This window comes from Dromaius novaehollandiae, chromosome 3 (assembly GCF_036370855.1).
Source record: "Dromaius novaehollandiae isolate bDroNov1 chromosome 3, bDroNov1.hap1, whole genome shotgun sequence".
NCBI classification, from domain to species: Eukaryota; Metazoa; Chordata; class Aves; order Casuariiformes; family Dromaiidae; genus Dromaius; species Dromaius novaehollandiae.
The window spans coordinates 100,248,952-100,265,261 of NC_088100.1; the positions used below are offsets into that span (position 1 = coordinate 100,248,952).

The 16,310-nt window shown below is 39.1% G+C and overlaps 3 long non-coding RNA genes across 3 annotated transcripts in view; 1 reads left to right on the top strand and 2 right to left on the bottom strand.

The window, feature by feature from the left end:
- LOC112997342 (uncharacterized) overlaps window positions 1–16,310 on the top strand; it is a 240,492-nt gene that overhangs the window by 67,257 nt on the left and 156,925 nt on the right. The window lies entirely within an intron of this gene.
- Window positions 4,522–7,519, bottom strand: LOC135327924 (uncharacterized). The gene is made up of 2 exons (XR_010388542.1): window positions 6,171–7,519; window positions 4,522–5,264 (listed from the first exon to the last, which is right to left on the bottom strand). It is a non-coding gene; the product is annotated as an uncharacterized LOC135327924 (long non-coding RNA).
- LOC112997339 (uncharacterized) overlaps window positions 11,845–16,310 on the bottom strand; it is a 325,493-nt gene continuing 321,027 nt past the window's right edge. Inside the window, exons 23-26 of the long non-coding RNA XR_010388544.1 lie at window positions 16,100–16,267; window positions 14,932–14,973; window positions 14,329–14,455; window positions 11,845–12,372 (exon numbers count right to left, since the gene is read on the bottom strand). This is a non-coding gene — a long non-coding RNA (uncharacterized LOC112997339). The remainder of the gene's footprint in view (window positions 12,373–14,328; window positions 14,456–14,931; window positions 14,974–16,099; window positions 16,268–16,310) is intronic.

The following is a 16,310-nucleotide window of genomic DNA, read 5'->3' on the forward strand; positions in this document are numbered from 1 at the left end:
TTCTAATGATGGCAACTTTGTTTTTATTGGGACTACATACATTCAGAATTTCTAACAGCCGTTTGTCGCTCAAAATGAGTTCATTTTTTACTAGAAAAGGGAACCTCTCAACTCCAGCAAACAGCTGATGTGAAAGAAAAGGGAGCAGGATAGCCCATATTCACCTTTGTAGCAAGAGGTCATGAATCTACACATCAGTAATTTTACTTGTAATTGTGAACACTTGAAAAAGTTAAAAACCAGTTAGTACAAAAGAATCAGTGTTATTTGTCACATGTAAATAATGTGAGCTAATCTTGCTTCAGCTCTATCTCTACTGTCTCCAGTGGAATTACATCAGGAAAGAATGCTGATCAGGGATCTCGAAAAGTCTATTCTGTTGTCTCTTTGAAGTTTAGACAATTTTCTCATTTTGATATTTTTTATAACAGAAGATTTCAGAGAAACCTCTAAGTAGGCGTACATTGCATGAGATACAGGCTTATATTGCAAATATCAGCCAACCTGCCAGAGTGAGGCCAGAAACAGCTAATTCTGCCTTCAGTGTAGGCATATGTAAAATGTTTTAAGCAGTTATAGTATATATGGTACTCCAGAATGAACCAGCATACTAATGATTAAATGGTGAGTGACATCATGCTTATTCTTGACAGGTTCCAATAACCATGCCTGATTTTTCACTGTGTGTCTTGGTAACATATCAGGAACATATATCTACATGTAACGTGTGTGTGTATATATATATGTGTGTATATATAAGTGTGTACGTGTCTGTGTATATATATACATATATATATATATACACACACACACGAAGAGAGCGAGAGAGAAGGGAAACTTGGAAGCCAAATTCTTCTTCTCATTGTATCTAATCTAAATGAATGTCATTCAATTCAATGGAGTTATTCTGTGGTTGCACTAGACTAACTCAGAGCAGAGTTTGTATTTTGGCTGATAGTAATTTTGTTATTATATTAAAGTATAAACAGAAATCTCCTTCCAAAAGAACTCCATGCACAGCTCATATATCCCCTAAATTAGATGAATACAGCTGGCTCATAAGAAGGTTATACACATATACATTTTTTTTATACATATATATATATATATATATATATATGTATCTCCAGATCTGCTCTCTGATTTGTCCTATGGCTCCCAATGGAGGTAGCTGCAAAAAAGCTCCAGAGATCTCTCTAAGGCACAGTCAGTGCCTCTTTTACCTCAGTGCCGCCCCCTACCCCCCCCAGTCTCTGTATACCTGAGCAGGGTCTTATCAAAGGTGTCATGTCCAGTTTGCAGCTTCTTAAATTCTTTTGCAGCTAATCTCCCCAGTGGCTTGAGGAAGACACAGTGTTGGACCTCTGCGGAAACCTTTCGACTTCGAATGGGCTCTGGGGCTTGTCTCTACCTCAGGATCTGGCACCATAGTTAGCAAGTACACGATCACTTTACAGAGCAGTGAAATAAAACTTCATCAGGGTGAAATGCTGTAATTGTTTAAACAGCAGTTCCAAACATCAGCTTGGAACAGGAAATTAAGGGTACTTTTTTTCAACTGAAACTGCTTTTGAAATTTAGGATAGGAAACAGGAAAAAGTATATATGCTTCTGAGGATGAAAGAATTCTTCAGAATCTGGGTATGTCTGCATTAGCATTTCAGCGTGGCTCAGGACTATGCTTTTGAAGTAAGTGAATCTCCTGCTTGTTCTCAGTTACTATGCATTGCTTCACGTCATAGACGGCACAAACTGGATTCTTTTCAGATGTCATTAAGCTAGAAGATGCAAACCTAATGCGCTCCAAACCACCAACTGGCAAATCAGTTCACACTTGAATATTCCTTTGAATGTGTAAATAAGTTCATGTTGAGCATGTACAAGTTCTTGCTATATTTGTTTTCACAAATACTTGAACAACTGAGCCTCATTATTTAGAACACTATCAGAATCCCTATCACAAAGTCACTTGAATGAATATGCATGAAATCACCATTAGTTTTGCATTTAGAGTAATTACTCTGTACACATTTTTAATGAAGAAATGGAAAGCAAAGAAAGCAGTCAACTCATCTGCTTGATCTCAAGCAAAAAGATATTTCAGGCCTGAATCTCTGCTGCTTTGCATCTTGTATACTTCTGCAAAGTGAGTGTGAAACATTATCCATTCTGTTTTGAAAACATTTCACAACAAAGAATAATGTTGTTTAAGTAATTATGTTATTCGTCTGTCTGTATTTAGTTCCTGCTTATGCTTAGAATGTAAACTTTCGAGGACAGGGACACACCATCCTGGTACGATGCCGAGCAGAATGTCTCGTTCAGTGTCTGGGACTCCTATACACTTCCACAACATTGCAATACTAGTTATGCAATGTTCGAGATGCTGGAGACTCAATCATCTCACATTTAGAATCTTGTACAAAATACAGAGGATATATGTAGTCAAGCTATATGTTACTATAAGAATCAAGAGAATACTAATCACCAGTTTGCAGGAACTGCTATTGTAGATATTCCATGAGCAGAAAGAAAGGCAAAATTTACTGAATAAGACAGTAGTTAGGAGTTATTTGCTCTGCTCTACTAAATACATATAAGGGACCACATTATGATCATGTCATACCATGACCAAAAATGGAGATGCTAGTATGGGAAACATTATTTTTTGCTCCCTCCCTTCCTCCCCCCCTCCTCCAACCCCACTCTTTTGTTCTTTGCCATTCAGTGTTTTGGTTCAAGTTAATTAAAGATTCCTGTTGCAGCCTCCTGGAGTGAAATTCTGGCAGTATGCCCAGTGCAGCCATAGTCATCTGTAAGCAGCCCCTCCAGTGAGCTCCATAATGTCTCTAAGAAACTATACAAAGAGGAAGAAAGAAACTGAATCCAGATGGAATGGGAAATCAGATATTTCTTCCATTTGTGCTGAAATCTGTGAAGGCTGCCTCATAGGTTGAAAGAGAAGGGAATTCACATACTCAGTCTCAGGGAAAAAGCATGTTTTCTCCCCCACTCCTCCACCCTTCACTGAAGATAAATCTGTGAGAAAGCTTACAATGAAACTGCAAACTCAGTAATGCAAAACATGTTTTCCCAACTCTGCTTTACTCTACTAGCTATAGAAAGGTGTAGGATAGACCTGTCAGGGGAACACAAAAACAAAACAAAAGAATCAAAAGAGTGATCCAGTCAGACAAAGAGTCTTCCTAATGACAGGGTTACAAAAGCTAGAATTTGATATCCAAACCAACATTTTGACACACAATTTCTAGTGAAAAGATGACTTAATGCATTTTAAATGCCCGACAGGAGAGTAAAACATGTCCAACACACTAAGCAATAACCACATCCTGAACTGCTTGTTGTTCAATGCCACATTAAAAAGATTACAGAAATGGATAGTACATATTCATTTGTTAGATCTCACATACATAACAAAAATCAGGAATATCCCTGAGGGAACACAGATCTGGTGTATTTTCTGCTTGCGGCCTTTGTCAGCTTGAGTACTTGGTTCTTAAAACGTAACACTACACTCTGTTAGTAATTACTGAAGAAATCTCCTATAGCTTGTCTGATGTACGGGCAGTGTCACTAGAAGTCAAAACTGTGGATATTTGCAAGTGTATTTTATATACAAATTACTGTTTGCTTCATGGCAAATTCCATGCTTATACGGGATACTCTGGAATTTAGTGGACGAAAGGATTAACTCATGAAACTATCTTCAGTATCACTTGGTTTCTGTGTGCATTTTATTGTACCATCTAACCAGTGCTAACCCAAGAGATGCACATTTGAGGTACAAACCTTGAGCAGAAATTATCATTCCAGGTAGTGGAGTTTCGGCTGACGGATTAGAGCAATGCTTCGGGAGAAATGAACTAGATAATTGCAGTGCAGATTTCCCCAAATAGCAGGTTGCCTGGAAAGGCTTGGTTTCCCTGTGAGTAATTGGATGTTTTGGTTCCACTTCTTTTAAAACAACAAAAGTGGTCCAAAACGCTGGCCAGGTGAAAGGGGTAATAGATGTATGCTGATACAGATATGTGTGTTTCTTGCCCTTTCAAACCTTTGAAGACAGGCTGGGGTCAAATTGCTCAAGCAGAACAGCTCTGTTGACAAACGTGCTCTTCGAAAAACAATCTCAGTACGAGAGGCGCTGCTGATTTAAAAAAAGGAGGAAAAAAAAAAACGCAGAGAGAAAACCAGCACCAGACTACATGAAACTCAACCCAACTGCCACCTTCCCTGCTAGCCTTCTTTTGTCAGCCTGCCTTCCCTGCAGAGTGAATCAGCCATGGTTGGGGTTAAATGGGTAGCTTTTGTCTCCTTACAATGGCAGAGAGTGACAGGTTGAGCTAAATGATTTACTGGTGGAGATGATTTGAAGGACAGAGCAGTGCAGCCTTGGGAACACACACACAAGAAAAGGACAGTAGCAAATCAGCCTCTCCTCCCCCCTCCCTTTTGCATGGTTTTGACTGAAAGATCACAGAGTGAGATTCTGACAGACACAAGGACCATTGAGAAGCTATTTTTATTACTTATCCATGGCAGCCTCGCTTTGCTGAGAACAGACCTGAGGTTAATTAACCTTTACTTTTTTTTAATGTTGTTGTTTTTCTTATTGAGGATGCAAGCCCGTAAGTTGGCAGGGTCACATGCCATGGGCAAAGGGAAAGTCGCTGTGTGAGACCGCGGTACAAGGAAGCTCAACAAATCCGTCTCTCACCAAAACAAAGCTTTCCACACAGAAAAAAAGATGCAGTTGGGGCTGCGCTAGAAGCAGCTGTTCAGAGCGGAGCCTTCCCAGCTGTTGTGAGCTGGAATTTGCTGGAAGCGAAGCCCTCCTCCGGAGCAACACTGCCCGTGTGGGGATGGCACCAAGCGCTAATATGGATCCCAGATTGTTGTGCCTGCTGTGCCTGCTTCCATGCTGGCTTGTTCCTGCATCCTGGCCTTGCGTCCAAGAGCCCCGAGCACCGTCCTCAGGAGCTCTCGCTCCCCACTGCACCTCACACGGCTGCTTGTGCTAGCTTTGCCACTGCAATCGGTGCGATCAACTGCAGGGCAGGTGCTACTCGCCATCCAAGAGAACGGGCAGGATGAGGCCTTGCATGTAATGGAAGCAGTAAATGGCAGCTCTGTGACCTCTCAGTAAATTACTCAGACTCTTTCTTCAGAAACTTCTCCAAGCATTTGTGAGGAAAGTCAAAACTTTTTTTTTTTTTTAATAAGAAAAGGACCTTTTCAGACAGTTGCTATGAATTAGTCCGGAAAAATAGAGAACAGACCAAAAAAAATACATTGAAGTTTGGTTTATGGATAAATCAGAACTCATAATAAGAGCTGTATTACTCAGAAATGGCAATGCTTTCTTTCTATACCATATTTCATTTAGTCTGTGATTTTTGGGCTATTGCTTAAGCATAGTGGAATAACATGTCCTGTCACAGGTTATCACACGTGCAATTGTCATGTCATTATTTGGTTCTGAGAAACAAATAACAACAACAAAAACTCTTCAAGCACTAGTGCAAAAATGCAATTTTTCTAGTGCCTAACTCTTCATGACATCAGAACATTGTGAATCGCATTAGAAAAAGTGCAGCAGTTTTATTCCAATATATTCTGCTAACTTCAAAAGCAATCACTAGAAGAACATCTCAGATTTCTTAACTAGTTAGGGAAGAAGTTTGAACAGTAAAACCACTGTGTCTAATAAATAACACATAGCATTTTCCTGGCTAGATTTCAATATTTCTCATTTTAATAATAATTTTAATGAGATCTTGTAGTTATTCAAAAGAAAAAATAAGAACACGTAAATATGATGGCTAAGCAACTTTGCATATCAGTGAGTTTGAAAGACATGACTTAATTTAATGGAAAAATAAAAGGATCTATAAAATGACTACTTTAGTTAGAGAACAGGAGCATTTACTGTTAGTTAATCTGTAGTACTATAGAGTTACATGCAGTATGATATCACATGATATGTTTCTAATGGCCTTTGAATGTTCAGTTGCAAATAAACACTTCTGTTTTCAAATACAAAGGGCAAAACAAACTAAGTCTAAAAATACAAGGAGGAACTATGGTATTTTCTTCTGTGAAAGACAGCAGTGTTTGCAAAAGACGAAGCAATTCTTAAAAAAAATGCTCACCTGACAGTGTTCCAAATATTGATTTGCCACTGCAAGGATTATGGCAGGTGAAAATGGAAGAAGCCCTTCTCTTGCATATTCTTCCAGTCATAGTCACTGTCGTTGTCCCAGTGCACATGGGGGGTATAGAGATTACTTCCTTCTTGAACTCTCAGAGGAATAAGTGTACTTTAGGACATGTTAAAAGGAATGGGTTTCATGCATCTTACTCTTGACTGGGTCTGTATTAACAAAAACAGTTACAGAGAAGTTGCAATTGCACTTTCCATCTGTTTGTGTCCAAACTGACTTTCTGATGCTTCTCCAAGCCCTTCTCTCTCTCACAACCTCTGTCTGCATGCTCTAAGCCCTACCAGTGTTGCTGTAGAACAACATCCTCTCCAAAGGTTTGTTCTTCCTGTTCTACCTATTTGGCCCATGAAACGAATCTACGGGAGGAGGCTACCATTCTTTGTACATTAAGCTGTGCTGAAAAGAAGTGTCTCCCAGAAGTGGTGAAGTGTATAGAGGGTTTTCAGGAACACAGAAGAGTATAAAATATCTTGAGAACTGCATAGAATGAAACACAAGATTTTGGCTTCAAGAATAGCTCCTCTAAATCAAGGAATGTGCAATAATAGTTCTTGACAATTATGTGCTCTTAGTTAGCCAAGTGTCCGTTGGGTTCATGTTCCACCTCAGTTCTCTAGTTTGGACGAAGTTACTGTAAAAATTCCTACATCTCTTCATGCTTTTGCTATGGATGATGTGTCCCATCCCTCTTACTCTGTAATTTTTCCTTACCTTCTCTCTTTTTTGTTTCTAGCTCTTTTTTCAGCCCTAGTTCTTTGTTCCTCTTAGCTTTCATCTACCTGTCCTCTTATTCCTTTATGTTTCCTTGTCTTGCAGTCCACCTTAGCCAGTGCGGTTGTAACAATGTTCACAAGCCAGAGAGGCCAAGACAGTTGTCTTTGAAGGTGAAGATGGGAAGACTAAGGGTGGCAAAGGACCATATGTAGGAGACAGGGTCCAGTTTCCTTCCTTATTTTTCATGTTTTGTCACTAGCATCCCAGTTTTGCCACCTCTCCTCTGTTCTGTCTGTTCCTAATGATTCCCTGGGCTGACCTTAGCTGAGTGGCTGGATTATAACTTATTGGCAAATGCAAAGCATGGAAGGGGGTTGTGTTGAGTCACCTGAAGGAGAGGATAGATGGTGTCCCTTCAGCCGCAGGGACAGTGAGGCAATATGGGTTGTGTGGAGTCTGTACTGCAGCTTCCCCCCAAGCAGCCAGGAATAGGCTTCCCTCCAGCTGCCTGACACTCCCCAGTGGCATTTGGTGGCCTCCAAATGCCATCCCCTGATGTAGGACATGTGGGCTGGTCTGCTCATTCCAGTGAAGGGCAACCCATGAAGCGCTGTTTGGAGCCAGTACCAAGTGCTTGGACAACACCAGCCACTTAGTTTCTTCCCAAGCTCAACAATTATTTGCTTCTAGCAGATCTTTTAAAAGCCTTTCTTTACATTACAATTCTTTCATTACTTTGTAAGAGGTTACATCACATCACAAGACCAAAAAGCACAGTGTGGCTTAGTGTAACTTGACCCTGATCTGGCATTTATTTGTGATGCATCATACCAGAAATCTAAAGAAAACAACACCATCCTTTTCCTATTAGTTTGGGCAGCAGTGGCCGCTACAGCTTGTTTTACCTTCTGCCTGGAAGATGTGTAGTTCATCAGATTAATAAGAAGTAGGAAGAAATCATGTTTCTGAAGCTGTACATAGTTTCTGGAGAACTGCAGATGAGCTTAATAGAGTGGACTCTGAGTCAATCTTGCTGAAGTGGTTGCAGAGAAGCTGGCTTACAGCAGGAAAGGCAATAGCATTTAAGATTGCTGCTATTTGAAAGGAAGAATGATGAGACAAAATATGATAGTGCACTGCTTTTTAATTTCTGCAGATTGTTGCAGATTTTGTCTACTGAGTTTCAACTCATTTTAATTATGCATTTTCCCAAAGGGACTTGAGACAGCTAGGAAAGGCTGAAATTACCCTTAAAATTTTGAAGCAGAGTAAGAAATTCTAGAGAATCCCAGACCCAGTAACAAAATACCTTCTTGTATTGACCTAAGCAAGACCTGACAAACAGCATCTGTTATGTCCTAGAACCAGGTCTGATCATGTAAAAACAAATTAAAAAAATCACATCTGTAATAGTTTTCTCATGTGTACACAGGAAATGACAATACTGAGTCCCCTTGCACAGTGAGTGACCTATTGTTGCTTACTGTGAGGATTCTGCCTTTCACATCCTCATAACTACAGCCTGTATTTGCGTTGAAATATTACACTCTCAAGAGCCTTGTTGTTCCCCATGCAAGAATCAAGTACTTTGTGTTTTTAGAAGAAGACATCACTTTATCACCTTGGGGATGATGATCATGAAACCTTGGTTTAAAAGGCTTAGGTGACAGTATGGCTTGAGGATGGTTTGCAGACAAAATATGCTAGGGAGGCCTCAAATGCTCAGTTTCTGGTCCTGCTACTAACCTGTTGAGTGACCTTGAGCAACCCATTTCAGCTTTATTTTTCCTTTGTTTTTTTTTTGTTTGTTTGTTTATCTTGCAATATGCTGAAGTCTTTGGTATAGCCCCCTGCAAAATGAGCCCTGATGTCATTTTGATTGTTAGGTGCTGGTACATTAAAAAGAGTAAAGATACTTTCAAGGAGATTATTAACCCTTTCCCAGACCTCTCCATCTTAACAGATCCCAGTGCCTTCCTGCAACAGATAGCCAGCCTCTTTGAAATATTCTAACAGCACATCAGTCATGCTGGGTTTCTGCCGACAGGAAAAGCCCGGGGTCAGTCATATCCATCACAAAACTAAGGTGAAGCTATATATATGTTTTACAGCTTGGATTCATAGATAGTTGCACCAGCACAGCCAAGGTACTGGCAGCATGTGGTGGAGGTGCAGAAAGAAGCAGCTGGCATAGGGGAAGGCAAGAATTTCTTAAACCAGCTTTGCTGCTGGAAATACTTGCATAAATGCATGAAGTAATTTTATGACTGCAGCAGGAAGTGATCTCTCAGCAGAAGTCTGGCATTAATGAGTGCAGCCCCACATCATCACCAGCCAGGTTGCTTTCCTACCTTGAGGGAAGCTAGCTAGAGGGTAAGCATTCGTTACCTTAGTACTACTTAATGGCCATGAGGACCATCTGCAGCTTCCAGGCCAGGAGAGCAGCTTAGCTCAAGCAAAGTCCTCAGTGTCCTGCAGAGGCTTACAAGCAGAAATCCTGCTTTTTGGGGGCCCCTGCAGCACAGCTCATAGGAACAGTGCCCAAGCATGACTGCTGCACAGCTAGTCTGTAGGGGTGAGGAGGGCTGGAAAGTGATGAGTTAGGGCAGGTGTAGACATAGTCCATCAAAATAATACTTTAAAGGATGTACAGCTATGGAAATTGTTCTGAATTTACATACTTACCATTTCCAGAGGTGGAAAATATTCCAGTATTATAGGTCCAATATACAGGGCTAGCAGTTGTTCAGCTATCAGGACTCCTGCTTTTACAGAGAAACTATGTGCTGTATCATACTCTTGTCTTGCTCAACCCCACTTTCTTGGGAAGTTCAGATAAGTAAGTGTACCTGGGTCACATCCCAGCTTACAATGATATTATTAATTGAAATATCTTTTTCCCGCTGACTTTTTTTCTTTCTCTGTGGAAAAAACAGGTGAGACCTTTGCAACTGCTACATATTATAGAAAGCATTAGAATGAATAGGACCATTGTCATTTAGAATCCAAAGTCCAACTAACACTGGGTGCTTTATGCAGTGGTTCTGTTTTGCCAGAGGAGAATACTTTCAAAAAAAAAAAAAAACTTATATAATGATAGCAAAAAAAAAAAAAAAAAAGACAATAACACCTTCAAGATTGCTTATGAGTCCAGAGGGAAAAAAAAATTTGAAATTTCATTAAAAACATTTCAAGTTTGTATCTCACTTCTTTAAGGCTGTCTTTCTTTTCCTCAAAATTTTGATTAACCTTAACACATGTCTCAGAATGTGAGATTCATCTCAAATATCTTAAAGCGTTTCCTATGTAGATACTTATGTCTGACTTTTGTCCCTGGAGAAAACAGGCACTTTGAGGATAGACTTATTTCATAAGGTATTCACTGGATTTATTTTAGAACTCTACTCTAGCAGATGAATTGTACCCCAGAAGTATCTATTTAGCTCCATTCACTGTAAAGGCAGGTGAAAGGCAGGATGTTTAATCCAGATGTAGATATTAACATTGCAGATAGCAGTGTCTGATCAGACGAATTGACCAAGGTGCTTGTACAGGAGCTTCAGGCAACAAATGCCCAAGAGATGTGTGATAAGTCAAATGGAGGCTTAATTCAGAAGTCTGTTAAATTTACTAATCATCCTTTATTATCCCTGAAAATGTCTATTTTTTAAGTCAAGCAAAATGGAAGTGGAGATTTGTTGGTGTTTGTTATCTACTACCTGTTTCTAATTGTACATCTCTGTTGCCTTTGTGTGTGGAACCGGCTTCCTATTTTTTTGTTTGTGAGCATGTGTGTGTGTGTGTGTGTGTGTGTGTGCGCGTGCGCGTGCATGTACACATGAATAAGTGTTGCTGGCTCAAAGTCTTCTCAGGATTGTAGACAGAAATGTTTTTTTTTTTTTTTTATGTTCTATGGATGGTGCAGAAAGAAGGGCTGGAGATCAGGCCAAAACAGAAGGTGCATTGGCAACAGGTACCCAGGGCGAGCGGTTCCCTTGCCTTTCTCAGGTGTAGGTAAAGGTACACCTTTACGCCTCCCTCCGTGGCAGTAATAGTGCAACACCCCAGCACTTTTATCCGGACTGGAGCTTGCCTCCTGCGCCTGCATGCACACGTGGCTTTGGCATACAGCCATGCACACATTTCTGGGATAGTTCTAACATACTGCCCTCTCTATTACTCTCTAAATAAGTAAAGATTATTATACATTTATTAACATTATATGGTTTTAACATTCATTTTATACTACATCAGATTACTTAACTTTAAAATTCAGATTGTCTATTTAGGTGCCAATGATGGCATTAGGTCAACATGTCCAAATTCTGCCAAAGAGAGATATACAAACTGCATATTACTCAGGGCTACCTGGTCTTAGAAACTCCTAAGTTTCCATTTTAGACCACAGAGTTCCCAAGATGCCTAAATATAGATTTGCTCTCATGTTCAGAGGTGTCCCATGCTGAGCTGGCAGTTGCATAAATACTTCCCCCTCCTGTCAAAGCCAATCCCCTCTGCTGAAGGCAGAGAGTTTGACCCAACATTGCAAGGAAGGGAGACAGCCTCCAGCATATTTTCTGTGGATCAGACTGCCTGAAGTGGGGAGCTTACATATGCTGAAAAGTAACAAACATTTCCATGGTCCTGGCCTTCAGTTTTCAAGCTCTAATGAAATCCTTGTTGTATGAATGTGCTATAAAGCCCTGCAATCTATTTTAGCCGGATTACCAGAGGCAATTCTTTAAAAACTGCACTGCCAACTGTGAAAACTCATCCAAAGTTACATCAAGGATATCAACAGCATATGAATGAGCACCTTAGGTTATCATCATTAGAACTAACGGGATAAACAAACATTAAATTATTTTAATTCTTAGTGGGATTAGAATATCTTTTAAATATTTAATATATGCATATATGTTATACACAAATATACAGCAGCAATTTTCAGGAAACCTAACCTCCAGTTAGAAGTTAAAAGCTTTTCTCGTATTTTTAAATGTTAAAAAATACAGACAGCAGGAGAAAAGTGTCCAAAGACTTCCAAGTGGTGCCCTTCTCGGCACAGTTTGAACTCTCCCTATATTTATCCAAAGCAGATGTTCTAGGCAGGATGCACACTGCAGCCAGAGGTGAGGACGGAGGTGTATAGGACTTGAATACATTTCAGTACAGTTCCCACATCCTGTTTACACATAGCTGCTGGCCTGAGAACAACACAGGGGAAAAAAAAAAAAAAAGACAACGGTGGCGGGATGTGATAGGAAGGGATGGTTGATTGGAGTCATGATAGTAGCAGCAGAGCTAAGGATGCATATCCAGAGTGCTGTAGGTCTGTGGTTCTCTTCTCCACATCTCCCACTGCCAGCAACATTTTCTCTGCTACTTTGGCAGACATTGACAGGCATGCTGTCTCCTGCCATAAGGGAGGGGAAAGGAAGGGAGAGGGAACAATTCATTAAAAAAAAAAGAAAAAAGGACAGTTCACCTGCAGAGAAACTGTACTTTCTGCTATTCAGCAATGCTGTACGGACTCAAGAATAACCACAGCTGGCATTTACTGAATCGACTTCTGTGTCTCATTAAAATCATGGACTGATTTTTGATGGTAGAAAGGCACTTACTGAATCACTGATGGGAGATGAGAAATATTAATAATGCTGAGCCCCAATTACACAGCCATTTTGCTGGAGGCTGGATTTTTTTCAAGCTAGCTACTTACTGGCAATTTGATTTCTGCAGGCACACGGCAATGAATGGCCTATTTTTCTGAGCACTGGACAAGCACTTTCATTTCATGCCTCATTCCTAACTTACTACAGTGATTCCACATCATCCACGCATCTTCCTGATTAATGCTGAAGAGATAAGGAAGAGGAGTATATATGCTTTCTCTCTCTGTTTTGACATTTAAACAAGCTTGCTGAGGGCCCAGCTTTTCCTTGTCAGAGATACATAAAGCTGCTAATGGCAAAATGCCCATGAGGCAGAAATGGAAGAAGCAGTTTTTCAAGATTGTTTTTCACAAAGTTCTCAACACAGGCTGGGAACACTCTGTATCTTTAGGTGTCTCTGTAATATTATATTCCATAGAGATTGGCTACTGGCTACACATCTACATGGTCATGCACACATACAACATGGGGTAGTTTGAAGGACATGTACTTTCCTGTGCTTAAATGGCATGAATTTATCAACACCACAGATCAACTGATGTCTCATCAGCTCATATTTTAAAATACTTGGGAGGCAGAATGTATGTGAGACATGGTTAATGCCAAAAATAATTAATTAATTTGTTTTACTAGGACAATATAAAAGCTCAAAATTACTAAAAAATCTGGACATCTAGATTATTATTAGTTACTATAATCTATTTGTTTATCTCCTACTATTAGGAATGTAGAAATAATAAATGGCGCAATGAAAGTTCTTACTTTTCCAAGCCCAGACCATATTAACTCCTTTACCGCTGGATTTTTTTTTCCCCAGAGGAAAAGAACCATTTTAATGCTCAAGATTCCTCTTTTTTATTCATTAAGTTCCAGCTGGAGACAGAAGCTTCCAAAATATGTGCTGAGATGGGCTTCATTTCCCCAAATGCCTTGCTTTTCTTTACCCTATTTTACTTTGACTCTTTCATTATCCAAGCAACTACCAGGGTATTGGACTTTGATTTTCTCACTTGAAATACTCTAAAAGACCAGAGATTTCGGATCAGATTGGAGGAAAAAAGGAAAATCTAGATTCTGCTTTATTTTCAAGCCTTTCTTCTAAGCTCCCATCTATTTAGTACTTGAAACTCAATCTTCAAGTAAGGAACAGCAGTGAATCTCTGCTGTTTCCCCCTTTTTTTTTTTTTTTTTTTTTTTTTTTTTTTTTTGTAAAAGACAGACTATTGAGTTCCTGCTTCCCTGAAAAGACTATAAAAAAGGTCAATTAAGACATTATTGTATTATTACTAGTAATCTCATCTCAAATTTACATGGCTTCGTAATTAAAATGTTTGTTAAAAGCTTTTCAAGCTGCATATGGAAAAGGCACCACATCCATGCTAAAAAGCATTAATCTTCAGGTCAGGCACAAGCTGTTCAAAAAGTGTTTAGCTTTCTGTTATGAAAATGTTTAGAACAGGACAAGTTACTCTAATTGGAAATGCAGAAACAGTTTGGGGAAGAAGGTTATTTTATCATTCATAATATTTTCTATTTCCATATTTTTTACAGTATTTCACTGAAGAATTGAATTTTTTGTGACAGTTTTGTAGCAGTGTCTTCTGTATTCTGTCATAAAAGTCAGTGTTAAAGTTCATGAAAATAAAGTAAAAAGTTGTTAAGGAAGAAAGGTTACTGGTAGACAAACAGTAACATACCATTTTCTGATTTAAGCCTTTGGCCTTCGTTCAGAAGGTATGCTTGGCAGCTTCATGGATTACCATTGCCACTGGGAAATATTGCCAGAATGGTCCCTGAGACAAAGATCTTGTGAGCAACAGCATACTGTCAAAGACATGTAGCAAATGGAGAATGACAATCACATTACTGGCATAATCCTATTTCCCTTTTTAGTCAAAAAGACACTAAGAGATGAAAAATCTCAGTATCAGCTCATTGTCATAACACAGGTATCACTTATAAACCAGACTCCACTTTGTTTCTTCTTTTACCAGCATCTCCAAAAAAAAGCAAGATTATTAAAGATAAGATCCTTAAAGATGTGCAAAATAGTGTTCCTCCTGTTAATCAGAAAACACATGAGCAATAAAAGAGACTCAGCTAGGCAGCATGAATATTGCATATGGACATTTTATAAAGCATTCCGGCAACTGAATATCCAGACTAATCCTCCTTATTTAGAATAAAATAATGAGTCATAGCAAGGTCAGAATAGAAGGTGTGTGGTCTGTAAGCAGGTAGGATTTATATATAATTCATTTATGATAAATAGTGAAGATAGTAATGGAAAAAAACAATACCTCCTTGCTGTTTCCCACTTCTACATTGCGTGTCCTGAAGTCCTGGTTCACAAAGTAAAAATGGAAAGAATTTCAGTATTGGCTTCTAACTATTACTGTTACCATTTTTATCTTTATTTATACTGGAATCATGCACAATGGTCAAGATTGGTACCTCACTGTGCTGACAGTTGTATGACATATGAGATGACACAGTTTTTGTTCCAAGAGGCTTGCTGTCCAGTGGTTGGAACGGGCACTGAAATGTTTCAGTAATCACCCTATCCTGAAAATTTTGTGAAAGCTTTTTAATTACAAGTGACTTCATTTTGTGTTTTGAATTATGGGAAAGAACCCTAATATTCATATATACCTGGGGATATCTTTTACTTTTGTCTCTTATTTATCTAGCTTCCCCTGAGCAATCTCTAAATAATTTTATGCCCTTGGTTTTATATCCACATTGATGCCTGTCCTGCCACTGATTCTGTGTCTTCTCCAGTTTCCTTTACATTCCTTATTAGTGATGAATGTCATTGACAACAATATTTTCTTCCTATTGGAGCCCTCTTTTCTCTTTGCAACCCAATATTCTTTTTTTTTTTAATATGAAAAGTCTTTCAGTCCCTTTTTTTGACCATGATATTTTTTTCCTTTACCACTGAACAGAGCTGTAGGGCTTTGTGTCTGAAGTTTTTCATTTCTCTTACAAAATTAAAAATGTAAAAGGGATGTGGGAAAGTTCTACTGCTAGTCTATGCAAAGCGAGGATGAAATCTTGAATGAGTCAAACATCAATCTGAAGACAGTTTTGTTTGCAGGGTCTGACTGGCCTGTGCTTATGGACAACTGATTATGTATGTTCACAGGAAGAAGAGGTTCTTCTAGGCAATTTTTTTGTGACATAGCAAGGAAGAAGTCTGAATCTCTATGGCTGCCTGAGTTCTCTGACTCACCTAGTTCAGTAGCCTCACTTAAGTACAGGATAAATACTATGCAACTGATTGAAGTTGTATTTAAGATATATAACAAATAATACTTTCGATTTCAGAACTTTTGAATACTCTATTTGTAAAAACAAAAGCAACTGGCTGAGACTTAATCAGAAAAAGTATTAATGTTTTTTACCAAACTGAAATACACCTAAGAATGTTTGACGGATAAATACCAGCTAATTATTAACCCTTACATATCAACATAAACATGTTCACAGTGATGTTCATGTGTAGCTCATAATGAACGTATTAGTAGCCGAAATGCCCGCAGGAGCAGCAGAAAATCTGAGGCAGCTGACCCTTGCCATTGGCATCTGTACCCTGGTTCCACTCTCAAATTCCTTTGGTGCTTTCTTCAGTAGCTGAAATGATAAGGTTGAACAGGGTTAGCTATCATTTTGGTGA